General features: G+C 35.7%; 1 long non-coding RNA gene across 1 annotated transcript in view; it reads right to left on the reverse strand.

Moving 5' to 3' along the window:
• LOC138157752 (uncharacterized) overlaps window positions 1-22537 on the reverse strand; it is a 48142-nt gene extending 25605 nt beyond the window's left edge. The window contains exon 1 of the long non-coding RNA XR_011167448.1: window positions 22337-22537. This is a non-coding gene — a long non-coding RNA (uncharacterized lncRNA). The remainder of the gene's footprint in view (window positions 1-22336) is intronic.
• Window positions 22538-26710: the final 4173 nt, after the last annotated feature.

Below are 26710 nucleotides of genomic sequence, written 5' to 3' on the forward strand. Positions count from 1 at the left end.
CCTAGAAAACCACATATGACCTCAAAGCCTTAGGTTCCCTCCCCCTACTGATAGACAGACAGTAGAAGTTATGGGGGGTTTCATGGGTGGCAGATATTGAGAAGTTCACAATATCCCAGAGGTGGAACAGGAGGATCTATGTTTTGCCTGGGGCTACTCCTCCTTTAAACTGGTTAATGGAGGAGGGTTATGACATTTTGAGTGTAGGCTCTGATGATGCTTTGCTGTCCCCTTTGATCTAAACATTAATTTTCTCCCTTATCTCTAGGTTCTATCTGCCATCCTAAGTATAGATATTCCTATGTCTCTGGGGTGAATGATGGATATAATATTTAAAGTAGATTTTAACAAATCATTTTAAAAGTAAGGAAATGTGTTATTATATATATATATATATATATATATATATATATATATATATATATATTTCATTTTTGGAGGGGGTAAGGCAGGGCAATTGGGGTTAAGTGACTTTCCCAAGATAATATGGCTAGTAGTATCTGAGGCCAGATTTGATCTCATGTCCTCCTGACTCCAGGGCCATTGCTCTATTCACTGTTCCCCTAGCCACCCAAAAAGTGAGGAAAATTGATATGAAATCAGTATCATAGACTAATCTAAAAGGGACTTTAGAGGTTATCTGATTCATATTGTTCATTTTACACAAAGCAAGTCTTAGTATCATTGTTAGGATACCACTTGTTCTAGCTAGAATCAGAAAGATGTATGTACAAATGCTGCCCCAAATACTTACTAGTTTTGGGATATCAAGAAAGACTCAATACTTTTAAGGGGTCTTTTGTTTCCTAAACTGAACAGATAGAATCCCTTTCAGCTTATGTTCCCCTCTAAATCTAAGAACTTATGCATCCAAGTGCATCCAAGGACCAAGAAGTTTGAATTGTAATTTTAAGCCTGGGAACTGAGATTTGGACATATATCCTCACCTTCTAAAACTCGTGGCCTTTATGCTGGTCTTTAATCTTTCAATCTTTTTTTTTATTTTTTTAAATGAGGAATTTGACTTAAAGCAGTTTTTATCTAAGCATTAATTTTCAGATAACTCTATGAGTTGTCAAAAGAGATAGGGAATATGTGCTAAATTTCTTTTGTTTTTTAATTGTGGCTGAGCTAATATTTTGCTATTGTTTTGCAATTCAAATAAGAACCCTGAAGATTAGGAAAAGAAAGGGAATAAAAATATTAATAGGCAATGACTTAGTTGGCCTCTTAGAATATGAAAAATTTCACAGTATTTTTCTTGCAATAACTCTGTGTTAAAATTGTGTAAATATAATAATCTGCCTTCCTGACCTATACTGGTTTAGTGACTTTCTCAAAGTTGCAGAGCTAATAGAACTTATGCCTACAAAACATCCCTTTCAATAGAAGACTATACTTTAGAGTAGAAAAATCACAAAACCACAGAATGTGAGAGTTGGAAGGGACCTTAGTGACCATAAACTACAATCCTTACTTGAAAGGAGCGTCTCTGTTGTGCTTGTTAAGTATTTATCAAGTCTCTGACTAAAATCCTCACATGAGGATACACTCACCATCTTTTGAGGCAGCTTCTTCCATTTTTGGACAGCTCTATTCTTGAGAAGAACAATTTTAAAATAAGCTCATCTTTACAGCTATTACTCATTGGTCATAGTTTGTCTTCTGGGGACAAGCCAGGGTCTGAACATTTTTCCATATGTTGGGAAAAAACAAACTGGGAAGGCCCAACTGGGATGGGACCAAACACTATCTCTATGTGTTTCTTCATGTATGGATATGCTAAGGATATTTCCATTAGACTAAAAAAAACCTTTGACATAAAAACAGTTTTCTCAATTTTTAAAATATCTATGGAAATAATAAAAAATATAACAATAATAGTTAACATTTCCATAGCACTTTAAGATTGGCAAAGAGCTTGGCATGTGCTGACTCATTTGAGACATGTATGAGTTCATTAACTCAAGAAGAACAGGAAGTAAACCACTACTTGAAAAGTTAAGATTCTTAAAAATGGAAAGTTACTCAGTGGCTACTAATGTTCTCTCTCTTCAGGGTCCAATTATACACCACCATCAGATACAATGGTATTATAAAGTGTTAACTGGAAGAAATGCTAGTTGACATTTTTTTTAACCTCAAACCTTGGCAAATCTTCCAGGGAATGAGTACTTTTGTATAGGATTTTTTGTTTTTGTTTTTGAAATATTTTGAAAACATAACTACCCACTATCCTGGGAGAACAATATTGCCCAACTGAAACTATATATGAAAGCTTTCTAGAGCTCGAAATGTGAAAGGGAGGTTCACTGGGAAAGATCAATGGATTTCAGCCACCTGTTTAGATGGAGAGGCTGACAGGCAGGATTAAAATAATTTCTTTCAAGTTCTTACAATATGCACCTTTAACGTAGCTAGAAGGCAATGAGAATGCAACATTTCTTTTATTTGTTGGCAAGTGTACTAACCTGTTGCTTTCTAGATGAATCATTTTGCTATTGTTTTTCTGAATTCAGTTCATTACATTCTTTATCACCTTATCAGATTTAAATTCACATCCCAAAATCAGCCCTAACTTAGTGTCTACTAATTCTAAAATTTTCTTAATATTCTAGCTTAATTTATTCAATTAATCAAGAAAAAAGCATTCATTATGCACCTACTATATACCAGGAGTAGACTGAGCACTAGGAATAAAAATAAAACTTCCTTTGTACTCATGGAGTTTATTTTACGCACCTATTTCTCCCCCAAATTAGCTAAAGTGCCACTTTTGACAGAGGGGAAGAAGTATCTAACCGCTACTCCCCTTCTCCCCCCCACCAATTACACACACACACACACACACAGTCATACATATTTGTGTGTATATGTATGCATATATGTATATATGTATGCATATGCATATGTGGGTATGCATATTGTACATGTCTATATGCACACACATACATATAACTATGTATGCCAGTATACATGTCTATATCTCTATGCTTACATGCTTTCTTCCCTCAGTAGAATATTACTGTGGAGGCAGGCTATTTTTATTTCTGTTATTTTTTTTCCTGTGCTTTTCACAATGTTTTTCACACAGGTTAATACATTTCATAAAAGAGATTGATTGAGTATGTATTTATCCTTTGGTTTAATATCCATTTCATATTCATATGGGGCTTTCATTGTAGACATAGTTAGGCAACACAATTCTCTACTCTCCGTGTTTGAAACCTGGCAACAGGAAACCTCAGTACAAATTGCCTGACAACTTAAGCAGAAGTGAGAAGCAAATGCCAAAATCCCAGGCTTCTGTGGTCCCTGATGTACTTAGGGTCCCTCCATGACCCAGTCTCACAGGAGTAACTGTAGGACTGTAGATTTAGAGCTAAAGATAACATTAGAGGATAAATAGGTGATGTCTAGTGGTATACGCATAAACTCTTTTCTAGGACTTAATTCCTTTATAAAATGAGAACCTAGCTTTAATTAAGTTATAGAATCAAATGTATTTTGCTTGACTAAGCATATTGGTTACTGAATTTTTTCACCTAATGGGATGGAGATAGGAAGGAGAAAAATTGAAAACTTAAAAAAAAATAGAATGGCAGGTGTGCTACAGATATGTGATTTTACACGTACTATCAGATGAAATTTATTTAGTTTTTATGTATTATTTCTTCCTACTTTTTCTTAATTGTTCTGCTTTGTTACAAAAGACCACTCTTAAAGGTTTGTAATAAAAAAAACCACATTGTTAAAACTTTAAAAAGTTGTAAAAGGGGCATAACCAATTCCTACACACCTTTTGAATGCTTCATCCAATCAAATGCTTAAACTTGGTGTGAACATTCCAGTTAATCAAGTTTAAAATGAATTAAAATTCTTCTAGCAATTGAATGAAATCAGATGATAAAATGTACTGATGCATTGGGATTAATTACAGATTCTTTCTCTTCCTACACCTTGAACATTACCACACAATTGAGAGCCTGGATCTATAACAAACAATGCCCCCAGCTAGGAGATAGAGGGGAAAAAGTCAGATACATAGAGAGAAGATGAGCTTCAGCATTTTAATGCACTGCTTCCCTCTCATCAGGGATCTACAACACATGAAGAGAATTTCATGCATATTCCACAAAACAAAACAAAAAAACTTCCATGTAAACAAGAACTAGGAAATATTCCTATTTAAATATGTTCCCTTCAAGATTTAGTCAGTTTGGCCAGGAAGCAATGGTGCTGCGTGCAGAGGCAGGCTGGGGAGCCACTTCGCAGGGCAGGGCAGGAGGAGGCCTGACCAACAAGGGGGGGCAAGTCATCCCACCAACCACAAAGGCTACTACCAGGTCTTTCACCAAAGGGTTGGGACTGGAAAGAGGGTAAGAACCAAATGCAGGGCCCCTGTCCAGGACACCAAATACTCCTGGGACTACCACTCCATAGACCAAAAATTAAAAAAAAAAAAAGCCCCTATCAGGACCTCCAAAGACCAGGATGATGGAGTGAACCTCACCTGCTGCAACAGCCCCCCCCACCCCCAAACATAGTAATTATTGCCCCAGGGCAAAACCCTCTACAGTAAAGGCTTGGGATACTTAGAGGAAGGGTGTGGTTAGGGCCTGATTCAAAATGGGTAGAAAGCAGACTACAAAGACTCTGGAGTCCTACTATCTTCAGAGAGAGGAACCAAACTCAGAGGGAGAAAATGTGGACTCCACACCCACAGCTGAAACATCAACAGGGAACAGGTCCCTCTCCTACATGAGCTGAAAAGGAAATTTGAAAACCAAATGAGAGAGATAGAAGGCAAAGTGAATAGTTCTTTTAAAATCAAAATTGCAGAATTAGAAAAAAAAAACATTATAACGCAGAAAAAATCTCCTTAAAAAGAAAAGTGTATGATATGGAAAAGGAACTCCAAAAACTAACCAAGGAAAATGATTTGCTAAAAACCAGAATCAACCAAATTGAAAGAAATAACTTTATGAGGAACCAAGAATTAGTTAAACAAAACAAGAATGAAAAATTATAAAAAGAGGTAAAATATCTCAATGGAAAAATAACTGAGCTGCAAAACAGATCCAGGAGAGATAACCTGAGAATAATACTCCTACCAGAAAATCATGATGATAAAATGAGCCTGGACAACATTCTCCAAGAGCTCATTAAGGAAAACTGCCCTGAGATACTAGAACCTGAGGGAAACATAGAAATCGAGAGAATTCACTGGACATGTGTTGAAAGAGATCCCAAATTGAAAAGTCATTGAAATGTGACCAAACTCAAGAACTACCAGGTAGAAGAGAAAATACTTCAAGTGGCCAGAAAGAAACAATTCAAATATTGAGGAACCACAGTGAGGATTGCACAGGATTTGGCAGCCTCTACACTGAAAGATCGGAGGCAGTGGAATTCAATTTTCTGCAAGGCAAAAGAGCTCAGGTTACAACCAAGGATCACCTACCCAGAGAGACTGAGCATATTCTCCCAGGCAAAGAGATGGTCATCCAATAATATAACAGATTTCCAGATCTTCCTTTTGAAAAAGCCATAGCTCAATGGAAAATTCAACCTCCAATTACTAGATGCAAGAGTGACATAGAAAGGTAAACAAGGAAAACACACACACAGACACACACACAAACATATACCCTGATGTTTAATAAGAGGAAACTGTTTATCAACAAGTAGAGGGTATGAGTATAAATAACACAAAATGATGATTAAAAAAAATCTTATTAAAGACTACAAAGGGACTGCAATGGATGAAGAGGAATGAATGAAGTGGAAAAGGGTAAATTATGCCACACAAAGAGGCATAAAAACAATATAACATAGGAAAAGAAGGGAATGAAATGAGTATTATATGAGCTTTTCCCTCATTGGGTCTGGTTCAAGGAGGGAATAACAACCAATTAAGCATAGGACTCTATGGAGAAGAAACACAAAAGGTATCGTATTAGAGGGAAAGAGGGGAGGGAGAAGAGCTTCACATGAGATTTGTTCCTGTCACTCTTGGTGGGAAGAAGAAATAACATACTTCATTAATTATAAAAATATCCTACAGGCAGTAGGAGGGGGAAAGGGCCACAAAAGGTGGGGGTTGTTAGTAGGGAGGGAAGAAGTAAGGGGGAAGGGAAGGAAAAGGGAGTGGGGCAAAAAGCAACTACTGAGGGAGGTGGTGTTCAAAAGGAAAATTATTAAGAGGGGAAGGGAGAAGGGGAGAAAAAAATATAAGCATTAACATTGGAGGTATTAGGATGGAGGGAAAGAAACACTTAATAATCATAACTGTGAATGTAATGAACTCTCCCATAAAACAGAGGCAGATAGCAGAATGGATTAAAATCATAATCCTAAAATATGCTGTTTACAAGAAACACATCTGACACAGAGGGTTACACACTGGGTTAAGGAAAAAGGATGGAGTAAAATATATCATGCCTTAGCTAAAGAAAAAAAAAACAACGATAGAAATCCTTATCTCAGATAAAGCAAAAGCAAAAATTGATCTAATTAAAAGAGATAAGGAAGGCAACTTTATCCTGCTAAAAGGCACCAGAGAGAATGAAGCAATATCATTTCTTAACATATATGCATCAAGTGGTATAGCATCCAAATTCCTGGAGGAGAAGGTAAGAGAATTAGAGGAAGAAATAGATAGCAAAACTATACTAGTGGGAGACCTTAATCTCCCTTTCTCCTAGCTTGATAAATCCAGCCTCAAAATAAACAAGAAAGAAGTTAAGGAGGTGAATATAATTTTAGAGAGGGTAGGTATGATAGATCTCTGGAGAAAAAGGAATGTACCTTCTTCTCAATGGTACATGGCACATACACAAAAATTGACCATGTACTAGGACATAAAAAACCCACAATTCAGTGCAGAAAGGCAGAAATAATAAATGCATCATTCTCAGATCAAGATGCAATAAAAATCATATGCAGTAAAGGGCCATGGAAAGACAGACTAAAAAGTAATTGGAAACTAAACAATTTCATCCTAAAGAATGAGTGGGTCAAACAAGAAATCATAGAAACAATCAGTAATTTCATTCAAGAGAATGACAATGAGACAACTACCAAAATTTGTGGGATGAAGCAAAAGCAGTTCTTAGGGGAAGTATTATATCCCTGAGTGCATACATGAATAAATTAGAGAAAACAGAGGTAAATGAATTGGGTATGCAATTGAAAAAGCTAGAAAAAAATGAAAATCCCTCAATTAAATACTAAATTAGAAATACTGAAAACAAAAAAAGAGATTAATAAAATTGAAATTAAGAAAACTATTGAATTAATAAATAAAATGAAGAGCTGGTTTTATGAAAAAAACAATAAAATTGATAGATGCTTAGTCAATATAAATAAAAAAAGAGAAAGAAGAAAACCAAAATATAAGTATCAAAAATGAAAAGGGTGGGCCAGCACCAATGAAGAGGAAATTAAAACAATAAGTAGGAATTATTTTGCTCAGTTGTATGCACATAAATTTCACAATCTTAGTGAAATGGATGAATATTTACAAAAATATAAGTTGCCCAAATTAACTGAAGAGGAAGTAAATTATTTAAATAACCCCATCTCAGAAAAAGGAATTGAACAAGTCATCAGTCAACTCCCTAAGAAAAAATCTCCATGGCCAAATGGATTTACTAGTGATTTCTATCAAACATTTAAAGAACAATTGATTCCAATACTCTACAAACTATTTGGGAAAATTAGTGAAGGAGTCCTGCCAAATTCTTTTTATGACACGAATATGGTACTGATACCAAAATCAGGAAGAGATAAAACAGAGAATGAAAATTATAAACCAATCTCACTCATAAATTTAGATGGAAAATTTTAAATAAAATATTAGCAAAAAGACTACAGCAACTTATCACAAGTATAATAAAACTAGCAAAAAACACATGATTATCTCAATAGATGCAAAAAAAGGCTTTTGACAAAATTCAACATCCATTTCTATTAAAAACACTAGAAAGAATAGGAATAAATGGAGCCTTCCTGAAAAAAAAAATAGGTAGCCTCTATTTAAAACCATCAGCAAGTATTGTATGTAATGGGGAGAAGCTAGAATCATTTCCAATAAGATCAGCCATGAAACAAGAATGTGCACTATCACCCCTCTTATTCAATCTGGTACTAGAAATGTTAGCAAGAGTAATTAGAGAAGAAAAAGAAATCATAAAAATCAAATTAGGCAAAGAAGAGACCAAGCTGTAACTCTTTGCAGATGATATGATGATATACTTAAAGAATCCTAGAGGATCAAGGAAAAAAACTACTTCAGAGAATAAATAAATTTGGCAGAGCTGCAGAATATAAAATAAACCCATATAACTCCTCAGCATTCCTGTGTATTTCTAAAGAAATTCAACAGCAAGAGATAGAAAGAGAAAACCCATTTAAAGTTACTGTAGACATTATAAAATATTTGGGCATCTATCTGCCAAAACAAACCCAAAACCTATATGAACACAACTGCAAAACACTTTTTCGCACAAATAAAGTCAAATCTTACTAATTGGAAAGACATCAGTTGCTTGTGGCTGGGTAAAGCTTATATAATAAAAATGATAATTTTACCTAAATTAAATTATATATTTAGTGCCATACCAATCAGTTTACCAAAAAAAAAAAAAACTACCTTACAGAGCTAGAAAAAATAGTAACAAAATTCATTTGGAAGAAAAAAAGGTCCAGAATATCAAGGGAATTAATGAAAAGAAATGCTAGGGATGGTGGTCTAGCTATACCAGATTTTAATCTATACTATAAAGCAGCCATCCTCAAAACTACTTGGTACTGGCTGAAGAATAGAGTAGTGGATCAATGGAATAGATTGTGTACATGAGACTCAGCAGTCAATGACTATAGTAGTCTACTGTTTGACAAACCCAAAAACCCCAGTTTTGGGATTAGAACTCACTATTTAACAAAAACTGCTGGGAAAACTGGAATATAAAATGGCAGAAACTGGATGTAGATCATTATCTAAAACCATGTACCAAAATCAAGTCTAAATGGGTGAATGATCTCGATATAAAGGCTGATACTCTAAGCAATCTGGGAGAGCAAGGAATAGTTTTCCTGTCAAATTTGTGGAGAGAGGAAAACTTTATGACCAAACAACAATTAGAGGGCATTATAAAATGCAATATGGATAATTTTTATTACATTAAATTGAAAAGCTTCTGTACATACAAAACCAATGTAACCAGGATTAAGAGGGAAGTGGAAAATTGGGAAAGAATTTTTACAACATATGTCAATGATAAAAGACTCATTTCTAAAATATACAGAAAATTGAGTCAAATCTATAAGAATACATGTCTTTCCCCAATTGATAAATGGGCAAAGGATAGGAACAGGCAGTTTACAGAGTAAGAAATTAAAGATATTTATAAGCATATGAAAAAAATGCTCTAAATCACTATTGATTAGAAAAATGCAAATCAACAACACTCTGAGGTACCACATCTCACCAGTCAGGTTGGCTAAGATGACTAAACAGGAAAATGAAAAATGCTGGAGAGGATGTGGACAAATTGGAATATTAATGCATTGCTGGTGGAGTAGTGAACTGATCCAGCCATTCTGGAAAGCAATCTGGAATTATGCCCAAAGGGCTATTAATAATTTGATACCTTTTGGCCCAGCAATACCACTTCTAGGGTTGTATCCAAAGAGATCATAGAATTGGGGGGAAAACATATCTACAAAAAATATTTATAGCACCTCTTTTTGTGATAGCAAAGATTTGGAAATTAAGGTGGTGCCCATCAATTGGGGAATGGCTGAACAAGTTGTGGTATATGCATGCTATGGAATAGTATTGTGTAATAAGAAACGAGGAGCAGATGGACTTCATATTTACCTAGAGAGGCTTATATGAACTGATGCTGAGTGAGAAGAGCAGAGCCAGGAGGAATTTGTACACAATTATAGACACAATGTATGTGTGATGACCAACTTTGATAAACTGGACTCTTCTCAGCAATCCAGAGTCATAAACCAACCCCAAAAGACTCATGATGGAGAGATATATTTACCTCCAGAGAAAGAAATGAGATTGAACCCAAATTGAAGCAAACTACCTGCCCTTTTTCATTTTCTTGTTTGGTTTTGTTTCTTCTTTCCCATTCTTCATTCCATCTATCACAATCCTTTATAACCTGACTAATGCCTAATGTGAAAGTATTTGCAGATACTATATGTGATTGTATGCCAACATGGGTGGGGAGAGGGGAGGGAAAGAAAATTTGAAACTCAAGGAATTGTAGGTAATGAATCTTGTAAACTAAAAGTAAACAAATTAATAAAGACCCCCCCCCCACCAAAAAAAAAAAAAGATTTAGTCAGCTTTTACTTTCTCTATAGCTGCTTAGGAAAGAATTTGTCCCAGATTTGGAGAAAATGTTTTTAAACCATTGTTATCATTATATCTCAGTAAATACTCATTTCCACAAATGAATTAACTAATGTGGTTGGCTAATAATTATGAACTAATAATCAATAGAAAGCATCATGGTGGAGACTGGAGTATATTACTGCAGACCCATACCAAGTACCTCACATTTACTCATAGATCTCCAGGGAGATATATAGTAACTGGACTTCAGGGCAACAGACCTTCCAAAGCAACTGAGAATTGGGAAATAATCCACAGGAGATTCAACAGAAGTTACCTCGTTAAATTTTCACCTTTTTCAGATGGAGAAACTGAGACACAAAGCAGTTGTTTACCTAAATTCACATAGGTATAATAAAGTGGAAGAGCTTCAACTTACCCACACATCCTCTCACTCTACATCTATTGGTTATCTCACTTTGGTTTGTTGTGGCCTAACAGGAGTTAATTACATATTTTGTGGATTTTTCAAGCATACATTTACCTCTCTCTCCTGATGCTATAAAACTTCTGGACTAAGTGAATCCTCCACCCCTTTCTTAACTAATCAGTTACCTTTTCCTGGAGTTGGGGCAGGGAATAGAAAGAGAATGGCAGCTTTTTAATTTAAAGTAGGAAATGTCTGTTGAATTTATCTTCCCATTATAGCTAGGAAGGCACAAAAACAAACAAACAAATTCCAGTATTGACAAGGAACCTCAGGCTTCTTCATTCATCAGTTCAAGATACATGATTCAATATAGGTACTGATGTCCTCAGTACTGGTCTTTACTTCATGATAATCCCTAGGAGTCTTTAAATCTTAAATGAATTAAAATATTCCTGAATTCAGAAAATAACCAAACAAGTAAGTAAATGAGATAAATAAATAAATGAAGGAATGAATGGATAAGCAAATAGATTTAAAAAAAAAAAACAAATAAACTAAAAGAATGAATAAATGAGCTCCTTGAGGTTAGGTGTCATTTTTAAAATTTGTCCAGTGTCTACATCAATAGCTGAGAGAAAATAGGCCTTTAATAAATATGTGCTGATCAATTGATCCAAACAGCAGAAACTGTGTCAATCAAGTGGTCTCTTGACCCTAATTTTAGGGCAATAATACAGGAAGAATGGCATATAGACAGTTATCATCACAACAAATATCCGCCATATTTTTGTTCTATATTTTCAAATTGTATTCACACGTAAGTGTTAAAGAAGAGAAAAATAGAAAAGAGGTTTTCTTTCCTCTAGGTATACAGAGTCAGAACGAGTGAATTGACTTTTTTTTTAAATAAGATTTATAATTACAAGTTTGCCATGTCTATATGGGCTATGAAAAGTAAATAAAATCTGGAACCCAGCTTAGCCACTTATGAAAATATGCTGAAAAAGTATTACTAGTATCTTATATAAAATTAGGCTTTCAAAGAAAATTAAATAAGATTTTAGAATTTAAAATGAACTTAGCAAATATCCATATGTTATATTTTCCAGAAGCCAGTGTTCTCCATTTGTTGTGCTTGCTATCTCAATAGACCACTAGGAGATCCTGCTATACTATTCTACTCTTAGGAAGAATATTGTACATCTTTCCTAAGCAAAACCACATGAACAATTGAAGCCCATGTCCCTAGGAAAATTGGTATGGAACACCCTCTTTATTGATGCAGGTGAATGTCTTGCCCTGTGTGAGGGAATAGAGATAATGAAAAAGTAGAGAGCTCTAGGTTTCACTAATCCTGCAGGATTCTTCAGGGCCAGGTTCTTTTTTAAGAGTTCTTGGGTCCAGACCTCTTTGGGACTCTTGGAGTGACAGTCTTCTTCAGGACTCTCCCAATGTTTTATTGTTTTGTGTGTTTTGGATTACATCTCTGAGAGAGATGATGAAAGAGGCCAACTCCACTTTAGGTTGCCAAAAGAAAAGAATCTGCAAGTTGTGAGAAAAACTGGCAGTCTGCATCAGTTCTGTATTTCCAGCTTCCTATACTTAAGACTTTGGGGAATTTATTCTTGGGTGAAATCCAGTACCCTCTCTCTTGCTTGAGTTGAGTTATCTTGCTCCCAATGGGGAAGCTCTCTCATTCTGTCTTATCTGGTATATTTTTCCCCATGTATACCTTCTCTGGTTTCTGTTTTACTGTAATTTGAGAAGATTAGGGCAACCTCAGGCTCTAACCTCCCTCCTGCTTGTGCTCCAAGCAAGAATGAATGTCTTCCTTACAGAAGGGTGGGAGAAAAAAAGACTAGAAATATTTATTCTGCTTTCCTTTGAGTCATACAAGGACACTGTCTTCACCCATCCCTACATGTGAGGATTTATTCTGCTATAAAATATTCAGAATTATTAAGATAAAGGAAGAATAAATTCTATGTAATTATAATGATCAATCTTGGTCCTGTAACTAGAAATAGAAATATATCCTCCTCATTTCGTTGGAGAGGGGTGAGCCAGGGTGTAGAATGTTGCATACACTATCAGATGGGCCTTTATGTTCCTTATTTTTGCTTAGCTTTATTTCCCCTTCAATTAAAGGAAGGCTTAATGTGTGTGTTTGGGAAGTGGGAAGGAGAAAAGTATGTCCAGAAATGATTGTGGCGTCTCAAGAAAACTTAAAGAAAACTTAAATCGATATGTCTGTCTTTGCTTTGTTAAAATTGTCCTATCTTGTTTACTGTGAATTCAGCCTTACTGATTTGAGGTTGAGGAAAAGGTTGGAGACTGTATTTGTGTTGAAACTAGCCATGAAGTCAGCTTGTCAGTGTGGTTAAGGAAAGAAAATCCAGAGGTCGACCTGGGATGAATTTGACAAGCTTTGGGACTTTCCTAGGATTGAAAAGAAGCAGAAATGAAACAGAATGGAAAAACAAAACAAAACATTGTGAAATTCAGGGGAGGGATAGGAGAGAAGAGACTGCATCCTCAACTGATCCATCAAATTCTACATTGGACAGAGTTAAGTTTGCAGTAAGGTCTAGTCTCATGCCTTGGTTACCTAGATGTCAGACTATCCATACAAGGTTAAATATTTCTTTACCTCTAATACCAAAATCCTTCCATCACAACTGGGAGAGCAACTTTTAATTAATTAAATCTTTTGTGCAGTTTCCAACTGTACTACTTGTTATCTGTATGACCTCGGAAAAGTTAATTAGCATCATTATGCTGTTTTTCATCACGCTTTGATGAAGTTGTGCCACCCCCCCCCAAAAAAAACCCCAATATACCACCACCACCAATACAACAAATAATAAGTCCTTTACTTTCCACCAAAGGGCCAAGGTATTGGTGAAATCTGAGTACATCTTGTTGACCATGACACTCAAATATGTTTCACCACCACCTTCTGGATGTGTTGGCCACAAATCTACTGTTTTCATCTATCTCATTCATCTCTATTCTTTCACTCTTGCCATCAAATCAATGCTATAATTGCTTTTGGAAAACAGTATGCCAATCAATTGGTCTTTGTCAACATTCACCATTGCTATGACTTCAATTTTTAAATACACTCACAAACAAAAACAAGGAAACAAACAACCAAACCAAAACTGATATCAAATTAACAATTAGAAGATCATTTATAACTTTAGAGAGAATAATTGGATGAAGAAGATTTAGCAGTTGGAAGGCAGTGGGAAAGTATTTTCAAAACTTGCAGAAGAAGAACTGGATAGGATGATCTAGGTACTATTTTGCTGAAGATAAGATTATGAAAGATGTCTTGATGGTCTTAAGAGGTGTCTCCTAACAAGATCAAGAAAAATGAAGCTTACTATGTTTAAATATGCTATGCATATCATATCAATTTTCTAAAAATCTCAGACCTCATGGGCAAATCAATATATATTAATCAGTTACTATTATTTTCCCATTAATTTTAACCACAGAGGTGGATAGAGTATACAATACTAACTTTGAATTATATAGGAAAATATTTTGACCAAAAAACATTTTTTTGGAATTATCATTTTAATTAAACACTCTAACCCTATATTCTTTAGAAATATTTCTAATATACTTAATTTGTTCCAGCTCGGGTGCCTCAACACATTTTATTAAAGACTCTAGAGCACAGAGTGATAAAAGGTTCCAAGCCATACAAAGGATTTATAAGATGGGCTTTGGACCACTTGATCTAACATATAATATATATGAACATTTCCTATTTGAGACTGTAACAGGAATGCTACTAGCAATAGGTCAAGAGTACTGATTCCAGCAGCCAAACTTCTTGGCCCCATTTCGACTTCAATCATCCTTCCAATGTGTTCAGCATGATGTTACAGATACTTCACCTTGCATCTACTTTCTGGATATTTGTTGTGGTCTTCTCTATAGTAGGGACAAGTCTAGGCCTTCTGCCCTCTCTATGGAAGTATTCCTTTGTTTCCTTTCTATAGTGGAGGAGATCCATGGTCTTTGACCTTTACCTCATTCCATAGACCAACCTTTGTAACTTGCTCCATAGATGAACTTTAGGCATCTCATTCCATGTACTGGGTATGTCACTGAATGACTAGCAGAAATATTTCACATGGGATGCACAACAGAGAGAACGTTTTATTAACTTGCATTGTCCAACACACTTATACACACACACACACACACACACACACACACCAGGAAGTAATATATGGAATAAAGAAGAAAAACACTAATTAAAGAGGAATATTGCCATCAGAAAATTAAAACGGCTCCTTAAGGAAAATGAGAAACTCACCAGAATTGGTAGGAGAACTCCAACCTAGGGAAAAGTAGTGAGCGGCAAAGTAGCAAAAACATAGATTCCTGTATGGCTACCCCCTTTTATTTTTGTGGGAATGATTACTCATGAATCCTAAGTTAAGAACCACTAATCTGCATCAATCAATCAAAACACTTCTCAAACTTTTTTTTTTTTACCAACTAAGATTTCAATAAATCTTCTAATGTAACAGGCTAAAACCAGAGCTATCTTCCATAGAATATATTATAATAGAGTTACCCATCTTTTATTATTAGTAAAAAATTGTAATGGCAAATCTATACAAATATTTACATACATTATCTCATTTGATGTTCAAAATATCTCTGGGTGATAGTACATTAAATATTCCTGAGAGTCTGGTCTAAACAGTTATTCTTAAATTTTTGTGTGTGTGTCCGGGACTGCATTATAGAAATCTTATTTTTAGTGCCATGGGAAAGCAATTTAGTAAATATTATGCACCCCTTCTCTGAATACTGTTTCTAAATTCATAAAATAAAATTAATAGAATTACAAATTCAGCTACTCATTTAAAAATGTATATTTATAAAAAATTCATGGACATCAGAAGAAGAACCCCTGGTCTAAAATCAACCCAAGAAAGGATTGGAAGGTAAACTGAATCTGTGAGCAAGACCTAAGAGAATGAAAAATAGACAGAATACTAAAAACATCAAGGCCTAATTCCATTGAAACCCAGCACTATTAGCTCTATAACATTCTTGAAATAACTGTAAATTTCCACTTTTCTTGACTCAAGCCCCTGAATGTCTCACTGTCTTTGCTGAGACATTGAGCTCTTGGAAAGCCTGAGGAATCATTGAAACAAAGGACACAGCTGGACTTACAGCAGAAAATAACCTTAAAAGTCATGCATTCCACCCCCCCCCGCCTCATTTATCACTTGCTGAACTGAGGTCCAGATTTATTAAGTCTCTTGGGCAAGATTACAAACGTTAAAAGTAGTAGAGTTCGTATTTCAACTGAAGTGCCATTATTTCAGAGCCACCAGAGAAGGGGGCACACTGGATACTTGAGTATCCCTTCCATTGTAGATTCAGAGGAGTGAGTGTGACACAGATCAAGAGAAGCAGACTAGCGGCCTTATATTTGAAGGATAGAAACATTTAGGGCAAAAGTATCCAGCCTATGACCAGGCAGTGCCTCTCAGGCCTCTAAGCTGGCAAGCAGCCTTCCCAGGGTACTACAAATAAGAATTCCATTTCACAAGTTACCATTTCAACAGAATTATACAAGCCATTTCTGACCAGAGCCTCCCCCTTCCCCATGTTCTCCTTGCTTCCTTCTTTAATGTATGCCTGTGAAATATATACAGTATGTGCATAAGTTAAATCATAGGTCACTTACATTTCCTTCATTTAAAAGAGACAAACTTTAATGGAAAGAAAACAGAAATTACTTTCTGAATTATTCAGAAATATCACAGGAGATGAAAACTGCTTAGTAGTTTCCACCGTGTAGATAATGCATCGTGATCAATAAGTAAATGGTAACCTTACCTTAAGAGCAAATATAAGGATGCATTATTAAAGAGGAATAAAATTGGTAGGCTTCATTATTCATGCAAATTTAATGGTGTGTGTATGGGATAGAAGTTATACTTAAAAATTTAATCCAGTACATTCTAATTGGGAAAAAAAGATAGAATCTGGAACAGTTTTTACAGAAAGCTGTTCTTTGCTATATTTATAATTTTTACTATTTTTTAAATCAGTGAAGCAGTAGGGAAAGAATGTTTATCGTTGCCTCTCAGAAGCACAGATATGAAGGGACCATTGTCTTTCTCCTAATGGAGAATAAAATGACTCCAGACAGTTGGCAGCTTGCACTCTTGTAGTTCTTTGCTAAGGGATAATAACAACATCACAAAATGGCAGGGTTGGAAAGGATTTTTTTGTTCTCTTGTTTGTTTTTGAATAACCATAGCTCTTGGAAAATATTTCCTTCCCTAAAACCTAAATTTGACTCTTTGTAACCAAAATTCATCTTTTCTATTTGTGCCTCTGAGAACAAGAAGTGAATGTCTCCCTGCTTCTAAAAGAAAAGCTGTGAGTATTTGAGTATAGCTACCATGTCCTCAAGGCCCTCAGGAATTTCTTCTTCAGTCCATATATTTCCATTTTCTTCTACAGATATTCTCTGATCCCTTTGCAGGGATATATCCCTATAACAGGCAATATGGGAGAGTCTGTGACAATGGCTTTCTACCGATGAAATAAAGGGCGATACATTTTTAGTTAGAGTATCAAGGCTTCTGAATTTCTTCTGGTCTCATTCAGGCAAGCCCCAGTTTTTTAGATTACCTGTGGCCAAGATATTCTTCATAACAGACGACGCACAGAGGACTATAAAAGTGGGACAGATAGATGGCATAGTAGATATAACACCACTCCTAGAGTACAGAAGGCGTGAGCTCAAATCTGGCCTCAGAAATTTCCTAACTCTGTGATCTTGGGTGAGTCACATAAACCCTATTTGTCTTAGTTTCCATAATGTTATCCATTTTCTCTTAAGTTTGTTGTGAGGATCAATTGAGATAATATTTGTAAAATACTTATCATAATGTCTGGCACATTATAAGCATAATGCAAGTTATGTTGTTCTTATAGTATTTCAATCCTTCAGAAATAAAAGGACACACATTTTCAACCCTCTTTTTTTTTTATTCTTATCCACACCCAAAATCATTTAAATGAAAACAATTCAAGAGAAAACTGCATAATTCTAAACTTCCAGTTTTCCTTTGTCAAGCACTAAAGGATATATTGATTGAAACCACAAGTCTTTTTCTTGAAATTGACTTTTTTTTTTCTGGGAGAGATTTTTGATTATTGGAAAACATGATATGCTTCCTGAATTTTGAAATGGGAAAAATATACATGTAATTTTAAACTACTGTGTTATGTCAATAACTATGCAGACAAATAAATGGTTTGTTCTGTAGTAAACCTGGCTATATTTAGAACTAGGGACTTGTTTGTACTGAGGAAAGTTTGTTAATTCCCTGCCCCACTTCCCATATTTATAATTCTCTGAAGACTTTGAGCCTCCCCATAGGAACTTTGGTAACCCTTAATGCCAGGAAAAATGTGTGCTTTCATCAGTGGACGGAATTCTTTATAGCATTTATTTCTTTTATTTTTTTTTCAGTTTTAGCAAGTCTCATTCACAGTGCTTGGAGGATAGCAAATACTTAATAAATACTTGCTTATTGAATGCCTAACTTTTTGGCTGATACCTAAGTAAACTTGGGGTTGGAATGAGACTTTGATTTGCTAACAATGACCTTGTGAATTAAATGAGACCAAGCATTATTTTCTTTATCATACAGATTAGGAAGATGAAGTTTATAGAACCAGAGACAAAATTAGAAGAAACTTTCAGAGCAATCTAGGCCAGCTTCCTCATTTAATAGAAAAGGAAACTGAGGCTAAAAGGTTAAGTTTTTTGTTCAGGGTCACATACTTAAGAAGTACGGGAGCAAAATATCCTGACAAAACTGCTGGTGCTATTCTGCTACAATACCCTGCCTAGAAAAGGAGGAATAAAATTAGCTTTCCGTGGTGCACACTTGATCTCTGCCCCTCTCTCCCCTTGGCCCTAGGCAGCTGTCTTCATTAGCAATTCTTTGGTTTAGTACTGGTTGTGATTTTCATTCAGGAGATACCAGTCTGAATTCTGTCCCTGCCCCTTGCTCACTGCTGAATTCTGAGTAACTCCATCAGTCCATACATACTTCTGGGACAGGTATTACAAACTGACAATGACTGAACAACATATGGAATTGAATAAGAAAGGAAGAGTTTACTAGATTGCCTTTGGGAAAGTGTGGACTTCCTTCCAAGCTTCTCCCTCAAAAGGGGGGAAGAGTAGGACTTGAACATTCTTTACTTATTCATGCAGTATTGCATATTTGAGAAACATAGCATATTCGTCTTTCACTAAATGAAATTTAAAATCCTGCCACAATAAATGCATAGGACCATGGCAGATATAAGCATGATGTAACATGTCGGGAGTAATATTAAGCAGAGTCTTCAAATATATAGGCCTAGGCTGTGTTATAGCCATACTTCTGCCTAAGCTAGATTAAAAATTAATTGGGAAATATTTTTAAAAAAATCAGAAGATAAAAGAACATTGATAATGTTAACAGTTGCTTTCCCTAAGTCAATATGACCCAGTGTAGATTCTTCTAGATGGCCCCATTCCTCTTTGAGTTTGACACCATTGATGTTATGGATGAGATCATGAATTAAATGAATGAAGGGGAATTTGACCTTGCCACATTGCAAGAGTAGAGTATTACGAATGCATGCTATCACAATATTGGGCAAACTGTCTGGAATAAATTGATGGAAATATATGCCTGGGAGTCACACAAAAATAGACAGATATGGGTATGTTGGGATCTCAATTGTAACAGGGCATTCCCACATTACTAAAATCATAGCTTTGATTGAGTCTGGAATATTGAGGTTTTTTATTAACATGATATAAAACTAATCTAGATTTTCCCAGATATTGCCCAAGGATATAGTTGCTATATAATTGTTGCCTCTCAAGTGAATAATGTACTCATCATCTCTTTACCCCACATCTTCCCTTGAAACCAGGTTATCAAATGACTCACACTAAAATAGTAGCAATAGACTTTCTGGGGCCAAGATGGTGGAGTAAGCAGTAATTCATAATAACTCTCCAATATCACCTCCAAACTATTTAAAATGATTTCCTAAAACTAATCCTGGAACAGCAGAGCCAGCAAAAAGATGGGGTGAAGCAATCTTTGTGTCCAATGAACTTGGGAGATTAATGAAAAAGGTTTGTCTTACTAAGGCAAAAAGGGAACCAAGCCAGGATAGGAAGCCTCCCAGTAAGCCAGCAGCAAGCCCCACCTCAGCAAACCAGTGGGATATGCTGATTCCTAGTGCAGTGCTAAAGGCAAGCACTTACATGTGCCAGAGAGCAGACTCCAGCTCTGAGAACCACCACATGCTTCAGTGTAGTCCTGGGGAAATGCAGAAACATTACACCAAAAATTTTAAATGGGAAACATATACATGTAGTTTTAAACTATTGGGTCCCCAGGTGCTTCAGCATAGCCAAGGGAAGAGGCAGACTCCAGCTCTGAAACCCACCATGTGCTATAGCATATAGCCCCAGGCAAACAGGTATCTGCCAACAGTCAGAACACCACATGCTTCATTGTAGCCCTGGAGAAATATAGAAACACCCCACCAGTCTCAGCACTTGCCAGACAAAACAGCACTAGGACCCCAGCTCAGCACCAGGCAAGCTGTCAGAGCCCTGTGGACTCCAGCTGTGGCAACCCCCCCCAACCCCTAAAAACAGCAACAGATATGAGAGTCTTGAATGGGTCTCAGGGCAACATCAGTGTAGCACCAGGTAAACAACCATGGCCTACAACTTCTGGTACAAAATGCCTGAGACAGTGTCCCTTACACCCTGGGAGCGGGGCTGAAATTTAAAGGGGGGGAAGGGAAAGATGAGAAAAAAGAAAAAAAGGAATATGACCATTGAAGGTTATTATAGAGACAGGAAAAATCAAGAAACAAACTTGAAAGAGAACAACAATATCAAAATGCTTATGGACAAAACCCCAAAGTGAAATAGTAAATGGTCTCAATTCTAGAAAGAGTTCATAGAAGAGCTCAAAAAGGAGCTTAAAAATCATATAAGAAAAGTAAAAGAAAAATGGAGTAAAGAAATGAGAGTGATTCAAGAGAAATATGAAAAAAATAAAGTCAACAGCTCAGGAGAAAAAAAAAAGAAAACACCTGCTTAAAAAGTAAAATTAGCCAAATGGAAAAAGGAGAAACAAAAATCCGCTGAAGAACACAATTCCTTAAAAGTTAGGATTGGGCAAGTGAAAGTTAGTGGCTCCATGAGACATCAAGAATCAATCAAACAAATTCAGAAGAATTAAAAAATAGAAGAAAATGTAAAATATCTTATTGGAAAATATGTTTAGGAGAGACAACAAATCATTATACTGCCTGTAAACCATAATCTCAAGGAAGACTTACACAGCATCTTTCCAGAAATGATAAAAGAAAAAAATTCCCTGATATCCTGAAACCAGTGGGGAAAATAGGTGTTGAAAGAATCCACCAATTACCTCAGTAAAGAGATCCCAAAATAAAAACTCTGAGTAATGTTATAGACAAATTTCAGAACTATCAGGACAAGGAATAAGTACTGCAAGTGACCAGAAACAATTCACATATCAGGAAGTCACTATCAGGATTACACAGGATTTAGCAACTACAACATTAAAGGATCAGATGCCATGCAATATGACATTCTGGAGGGCAAGGGAGGTAGGACTACAACCAAGAATCACCTACCTAGCAAAATTAAGAATAATATATTTTAACACCAAGCACAAGCGACTTCCAGTTTCAGATTACAAGCATAGCCAACTCCATTTAATCAGTGACAGATAGAGGCAAAACATGCACAGAAAATCAAAATGCAGCATTCACCATGTGTAACTCAATAATTTAGTAAGTCCTCAATTCAGTCATGAAGTACTAAAGTCCAAGTATTCCACCCCTGGAAAGTACGTTCATTTAGTCAATCACAAAGTCTTCTCTCTGTTCAACTGGAGATTAGTTTCCTATCATAAACAAAATACATTCATTTGGTCAGTCACAAAGTACAAAAATCAAAGCACTCCACTCCTGGATCACAATTAAATTATAATTATCATCAGTTACCACCAAGCACATTCTCAAAGGTGCAATAGAGATTGCAAATGCCATCTACCTCCAAGCCACAACAAGGTTACAATATCATCAAAGCATTCAATACCCAAAGAGATGTATTTTCTTCCTCTTGATCTGAGGCAAGTTCTCAGCAATCTCTGTTACTGGGAAGGCAAAGCTTAACAAAGCTACAATATGCATTTCCAGCATACTCATCAGTTAATTCTCTGCCTTCAGAACAGTCTCAGGACCCCTGAAAACATCAGTGAGACCCTCCTCCAGGATTTCTGTAAACATACAATGAGATAATCCTCCGTCAGGCCTTCAGAACCAACAGGAAGTTTCCAGGACCTCTGGAACCACAGCATTGTCCTTTACAATCGGACAAATCTGGCAAAGTAACATAAAAACGGACAGAAAAAAATACCAACATCACAATCATGCCTCTTCAGTTCTCGGCAGCTCTGGGTGGCAGTTTTCAAAAGTCCTCGGCAGCTCCAACTGAACCTCATCAGTCCGGGTGGCTTTGGTTGGCAGTTCTCTCTCTCTCTCTCTCTGGGCTGTCTCTGCTTGGGCCTTTCTATACACAGCACCAGCTCCTCCCAGTTCAGCCCCCTCTCTTCATGTCAACAAGTCCATTCTACAAGTGCGATTCACAAGCTCTGGGTTTTAACACAAGCCCAAAATGAATCCAATACAAGGGGATCTTTATATTCCATTACTATTACATATATTGAGGGGAAGCATTGTTAGTCAATAAAATAGAAGGATTTCAAGCTTCCATAAGAAGACCAGAACTGAAGAAAAAGAAATGATCTTTAATATCAAGACACAAGAGAACCTAAAAAGGTAAAAGAAAACATAAGGAATTCAATGGAGCTAAAATTTTTACCTCCCTACATGTGGAGGTAATAGCTGTAAAAAAAAAAGATTTACCACTAATAGTACAGCTAAAAGGGATATACATAGACAGGGTATAGGTATATGGTGAATTTGAATGACATAAAAAAAAATTGGGGATGAGAAAGGGGAGTACCTTGGGTACAGAAGGAAGGGAGAGGTGGAATGGGACAAATAATTTCACATGAAGAGTTAAGAAAAAAAAAACTATTACGGTGGAGTAGGCCATTAGATTCATATATCATAGCATGTTGAGCCATTCCACAATTGATGGGCACCCCTTCAGTTTCCTATATTTTACCACCACAAAAAGGGCTTCTGCGAATATTTTTTTGCACTTGTGCATTTTTCACATAGGATTGTGCAGTAAAAAATAATTAACAGATAGATTTCAGATAAAAACTGGAAAGGATGCAATGTGAAATTAGCAGAACCAGGAAAACAATTGTACACAGTATCAGCAACATTATGTGATGATCAACTATGGATAACTCAGTTGTTCTCAGCAACACAATGACTTAAGACAAGTACAAAGGATTCATGAAGGAAAATGCTGTCCACGTTGAGACAAAGACTTGGAAATTGAAAGTAGGTCGTAGCATACTTTTTTTCACTTTCTCTATTCTTTTTTTGTGTTTTTACTCTTGATCTGTTTCTTTTTTCACAACTGTGACTAATGTGGAAATATGTTTTATATGATAGCATATATATAACCTACATCAAATTGACTACCATTTTAGGAAAGAGTGGAAAGGCGTGAGAAAAATTTGGCACTCAAAATCCTGCAAAAATAAATGCCAATAATTTTCCAGACACATAATTTATGGGGAAAAATACTACCAAAGGAAATATATCTATGTATATCTATCTATCTATCTATCTATCTATCTATCTATCTATCTATCTATCTATCATCTATCGTCTATCTATATCTATCTATCTATCTATCTATCTATCATCTATCTATCGTCTATCTCTCTCTCACTCTCTCTCTCTCTCTCTATCTATCTACCTATCTATCTATCTATCTATCTATCTATCTATCTATCTATCTATCTATCTATCTATCTACCTATAACAATAGCTTAAGAGGTCACCCATTATACGGACATATTCCTTTCAACTGCTGTTACACAAATTTCAAATTAATCTCATGCAGAGTTTTAAACATCTATCAAGGGTAAATTCCTGACAGGCAGAATTTGTTTTCATCTTTATTTTGTTTTCTTTTTTGTTTGTTTGTATCTTTGAATTATTTGTTTATTAATGGATATCCTCAGTTCCTAATGAATGGCGTACCCCATGATAGGCAGAAATGCCTATTCAATTGAATTGATAGTTGAATTAAAGAATTGTCTAGAGCACTGAGGGAGAAAGCCACCTGACTAGTATGTGACATAGCAAGGCTGTAATCCTAGCCCTCCAGACTTCCATTTTGCCTATTATGCAAAACTTCTGGTGACTGCATAAACAGAGATCAGGTGGAGACATTCTCATCTTCAGCTCTACTGTTTCTAATTTCAGAGCTAACCATTTAAAAATGCAGGATATATTTATTGGAATGTAGTGGATACATTATGCATATTTGAGTGTCTAGACTTCACCAGGTCATGTTGCAGACTTCCATTTATGGAATGTCTATATAAGCTAGCCACTAAGAGAGTTCACTCTTTCAAGAAGGAATTCTCCCAGGATTGGCTGTGGTGTTTCTCCTTTTCCAGTGATTTAAATTCGCTAGCCACATACTGCACAGTAAGGTGCATACTGATGCTCAGGTAATTTTTCAGAGAAATCAATGCAGAGTCATTTAAATGTCTTCAAGGAATATGTGAGCTAATGAAGGTCCTCAGCAATTCTTTGGGAAACTCATTTAAAATGAGATGACCAGGAGTTCTAGGTTCTAGATAAGTGGGGCCCAAGTAAGGACTTAATGTGAATTATTCATGCGACATCTTTAATTTTCTGCTTCACTGTCTGCCTGAGGAAAGTCAAACCTGTAAGGCAATACAAATATACCTCACTTTACATACTCATTTTCAAAGTATTAATGGGAAGTAACTAAGATAATATTTGTGTCTGGTACAACAGCTTAAGGATCTAAAATGAAAATCAACAAATAGGAATCTAATTCCACTTGTAGTAGGGAAATATTTTCTTTTGCAAATATTTCTGTTATGTAAAAGATGAGGTTCTTTCAAAAACATCCATTCTCTAAAGAAATTTTCAAGATAACATTAAATGATCACACATGCACACACAGACACACACAAGGACAACGATATACACACAACCACAAGCACAAATGAATACAATCACATAGTGTTTTGCTCAAGAAATTGATTTTTCCTTGAAATATTGACAGAATCATTGATGAAAAGTCAGAAGGCTATGCTGTTATCCAGCAAATATTTAAAACAAAACAAAACGAGAGAATGACTTCAGCATTGTAAGCTGTTCTTCTTTCAAAGATAGACAAAAGAAAAAAAAATAACATGGAGGAGAACTGGACAGTATGAGAAGATATGAAAGGAATGAGATGTGGCTTTGTAGAGAGAGGATTATAGGGTTAGAGTAGGAAGGGGAGCCTAAACTCATCTCCTCAATCCTCCTCAATGTATAATTGAGGAATCTGAGCCTTAGAAATGTAAACGAATTTTGTAGAGTCACACCTACTAATAAGTAAATGAGACAAGATTTGAAATCAGATTTCCTTCATTCTAAGCCAAGCATGCTCTCATCTTCTGTGTCTTAGTAACAATATCATATTGGATAGAGTTTGAAACTTCAGGTCAAAAGGGTTCTATATTCAAGCTCTGCCACTGCTCCTATCTTTGTGACAATTTAACATTTTCTAATATTTCTGAGTTCAATTTCCTCTTATGTAAAATATGGATTAAAATAATTTTAATGCCTGCCTCATAGGGATTTTTTAAGGTTCAAATAAGATAATCTCTGTAAAGCTTTCTGCAAAATGTAAGGTAAAATATAAATATCAATTACTGTTACTAACCATGCTTTCAACAGACCTTCGTTAAATACCTACTATAACTCAGGTACTATGCTATGGACTGGGGGTACAAAGAAAAACCTGAACAAACTCCCATCCCTTAGGAGTTTAGAGTCAGGAGGATAATGTCATCATCATCATCATCATCATCATTATTATTTTTATATTGCTTTAAGTTTTGCAAGGCACTTAACAGACCTCACAACAATCCTGGGAGGTAGTTGCTAGAATTATTCCCATTTTCCATACAAGAAAATTGACATAGATATGAGTTAAGTGACTTCTCCATGGTCACAAAGTCAATAGCTGACTAACATTATATTTGAACTCAGTTTTTCTTGACTCCAGGTCCAGAGCTCTGTTATATACATAAATAAGTAAATGCAGAAGAGATACTAAGTGATTTAAAGGGAAAGGTATTAGCAGGCAGAGGTATTGAAAATTATTCTTTACTATAATCAGTGCTTTTGTGTTCAGACAATAAAAAATACATAAATCCCAAGTATTTGAAACCCAAATTTCATTTAGCCCATAAATCAATTCTCCTTATGATGACAAAAAGGCCAAGCAAGGCATTTAAGCAATTATTGTCTTGTCCATCCTTTCCTATTACAAAAAAATTTACTAGTGATATCTTCAGAGATCAGACCTGATTGTAGCAAATTGAGCATGCTGACTCTGCCTTGTCAGGCACAGATAGAGGCATTGGCTTTGAGCTACTGAAGGAAAGAAGAAATACAAAAAGCTTATTGTATTGAAATGGGAGAATCCTGATAGACTAGTAGGAAGTCATTATACCTTTGTTAATTAGAAAAGTGTGCTTTAGCTTGGATTAAAACTCAAAAGAAAGATAAGAAAATAAATTATTTCTTTCTCACAAAATTAAATAGTTTCATTG

Source organism: Petaurus breviceps, unplaced genomic scaffold, assembly GCF_028583685.1.
Source record: "Petaurus breviceps papuanus isolate PSGF00001 unplaced genomic scaffold, PetGlider_PUasm1.0 173, whole genome shotgun sequence".
NCBI lineage: Eukaryota > Metazoa > Chordata > Mammalia > Diprotodontia > Petauridae > Petaurus > Petaurus breviceps.